This window comes from Tupaia chinensis, unplaced genomic scaffold (genome assembly GCF_000334495.1).
Source record: "Tupaia chinensis unplaced genomic scaffold, TupChi_1.0 Scaffold147351_1, whole genome shotgun sequence".
Classification (NCBI taxonomy): Eukaryota; Metazoa; Chordata; class Mammalia; order Scandentia; family Tupaiidae; genus Tupaia; species Tupaia belangeri.
Window position 1 is genome coordinate 601,146 of NW_006207202.1, and position 2,948 is coordinate 604,093.

At 46.0% G+C, this 2,948-nt stretch overlaps 1 protein-coding gene across 3 annotated transcripts in view; it reads right to left on the reverse strand.

Annotated features, from left to right (window-relative positions):
• The window catches only part of CPSF7 (cleavage and polyadenylation specific factor 7), a 34,698-nt gene continuing 31,750 nt past the window's right edge, over positions 1–2,948 (reverse strand). For all 3 annotated transcript variants that reach the window (XM_027768742.1, XM_027768741.1, XM_027768743.1), the window contains exon 9: positions 1–1,978. The gene's annotated coding sequence lies outside the window, so the exon portion shown is untranslated. The remainder of the gene's footprint in view (positions 1,979–2,948) is intronic.

A 2,948-nucleotide genomic window follows, 5' to 3' on the forward strand; every position in this document is an offset into this window, starting at 1 on the left:
AAAGATTGACAGCGTCATCAAGTTTATTACACAATTTCAACCTATCAGAAAGACAAACAAATCACCGACAACAGGGGGACGGGGGCCTTGGCCTTTTTGAGGGTTGGGGTTTTTTTTTTTTCCCTTTTGCTATCAGGAAATAAAACTAAAAATTGTGTCATTGAGTAAAAACAAAACAAAAATGGGAAGAAAATTTCTCCGGGCAAACGGCTTTTCTGGTATTCTATATATTTTTCTTCTTTTAACTGTCACCTTACTTGCTTTTCTCTACATTTTAAAAAGACACCCGGAGCTGCTCTTGAGGATAAGCACATCACTTAACACTTGGCCAGTTGGGCAGGGTGCCATATTCTGAAGAGGTGGTGGGGATGAGTTTCAGGGACAGGGGGGAAATAAAAGCTACAACTGTAGCCTCTGTCCCAAGGGAATGTGCCTCTCCAACCCTGGGGGGGGGGGTGTCCCTCAGTGACTGAGGGCTGTGTCAGAAACGTGCTGGGAACAGAGAGAGGGTTCACTCCAATTCAGTCTTTCCCCTCCGAGCCAGAAGGGTCTCCAGTGACCCTATGTCCCACACGCCAAGTCTCTTCTCATGTTAGATGTCACATGCCCTGTAGATGCATGCAGAAGTGGCATCACCCATGGTTACTGCAAGACAGTGCTGCTGCCTCCTCCTCTAGCAGCAACCACAACACAATTTGGGATGTTACAGGAAAAGCAATTCCATTTGCCTGTGTAGAAAATGGCCCCCAGAGTGCTGGTCCTTAGAACTCTGAGCTGAGTTCATTCAAGTCAGGCTCCCTTTCTTCCTTGCTCCTTCCTTATCAGAGGCAGAAAGTACCTCCAGACAGAGCAAGAGGAGCTAGTAAGTTAATAGTCAAAAGGTGGAAAGACACCAAATATGTGATTTTACCTGCCTACTACTGCCAGGTTCCCACAGTAAGTATGTACCTGGGGAATGCAAGCCCACACTTACATCAAACCTGGAAAAAGAAAAGTACGGAAGTAGGCCATCTGCCCAACTTGCCTCCTTCCCCACTCCTCCTGATACTTCACAAGAATTCTTTGTTGCTGAGGTCCCAATATCCCATCTCCCAGTGGCAATACCTTCCTCTAAAACAAGGAAGCAGCCTTTTAGGGGGGAAGGGCTCCATGTGTTAAACAGAGAAGCCCCAGGGAAAGGGAACACCTAACAGAGCTGGTTATTGCAAGAAGCAACCAAGCATTAAGCAGCAGAGGGTGGTAATTGGCTCTGTCAGGCTTCCCAACAGAAAGTAACCTCATGGGCCTTCTTCTCTGCTGAGGAGGGGCAAGTCCATTGAGGCCGGACAGCAAGAGTTGAAAGGGTTCAGCCCTCTAGGAGGTCAGAAAAATAAACCGTCAATATGTGAGAAGGAAATCAAGAACAAAACAAACCTTTTGTAAGGCAGATCTGTTCTCATGGCCCCCTCCTCAAAGGGCGGGGAAGGTAAAGGAGTTAAACAAAGAAGTGGTATGTTAGCAAGGAGTTTGGACCCTCTTGGCCCCAATAAATCTAGTGCTGCGGGCAGGACCTTGGGCATATTTTGGCACACCCAGTTACTCTCCCAGATCCCGCACAGAGGATCTATCTTCTTCGGGAAGAAAGTCTTCCCATCGACCTCACCAGTGACCTGCTCCTGGAGAATGAAAAACTCCTACGTTGCCTTGGACAAAGCACCATTCTCTATGGAGACCAGGGGTCTGGACACGTTTTTCCCTGTCTGCCACCCTTCACCACACACAGTCTTTAGGTTCTTTCCCCTGGTAAACAGGAGGTGTGGGATGGGGAGGGCTGCCAAGCAATCTTCAATCCCGTAGGGCAGAGGGCATTCCCTGGGTGTCTGGATAAAGTAGGGAGTTTGGAGGAAGGGGTAGGGGTGGAGCGGCCTCCGTCCTTTAGTCCTGATCAAGGTGAGGAGATGCAAGTCCTTTAAAAAAAATTTTGCTTCCAACCAGACTCCTGCAATGAGAACATCAGAAGAGAAGAAAGAAAACACAAGTTAGAGGTTACTTTCTGATTGACAAGGGGCCTGCATGAAATACACTGACATTTTCTAAGGTTGTAACGTAAGAGGTAGGAGATACAGACAGACAGAATGGAAGCCTGGGGAAGTAAAGGAAAGCCGGGTTGTCTGACACTGTGAGCAGTGGTAAGAGATTGGTTAGAGGAAAGGCTACATTGAGCAGAAAGAAAAAAGCAGTGACATCTTTAAGGTTAGAGGAAAAACACACAATGAAATGAGGTCCCTCAAAGCAATTGATAGAAAAGGAGATTTTGGCTGGAAAAGTATGGAAATTATAACATTTCAAGAAAAGATGCTACAACAGAACATGATGTGTTTAAATATTGTTCCAGAAAAATCTACTCTGAGCAAATTATAGCTTACCTTAAAGAGGGGGAAAAATCTGGAATGGGAGGTACAATAATAAGAAAACAAGTGTGCACATAACCAAATCCATTAACAACCCAAATACTATGAGGTCTACTGAGGAGCATGTACTTACATAGGAAAGTTTTAGATGTTTCTCTTAAAGATGCCATGCAAACAGTGTCCTTACAAGTATATGCGTGCGTGTACACACACACACACAGCGTTGGACATTTTCCAAGTTGTATTAAAACCCAAAAAATTCAGGAACCAGCAGTTAGCGTAATGGCTATGTCACTGGACTCCCACGTAGCTGACCGCAGTTCACGTCTCAGACCTGGTGGCTTAAAACTCACGGCGGGCACATGTGCCCAAGATCCAGAGAGGAGAATAGAGGAGAAGGGATTGCGGCATGACCATCCCCTCTGGGGGGTGATTTCTCACTTTCTGTCTGTCTGTCTCTGTCCATCTGGTGAGTGCACGCGCCCTGTAGCAAAAACCTCTCCAAAAAAAAAAAAAAACTCAAAAAATTCTAAGTCTTCCCCTAGATGACCAGTTGGA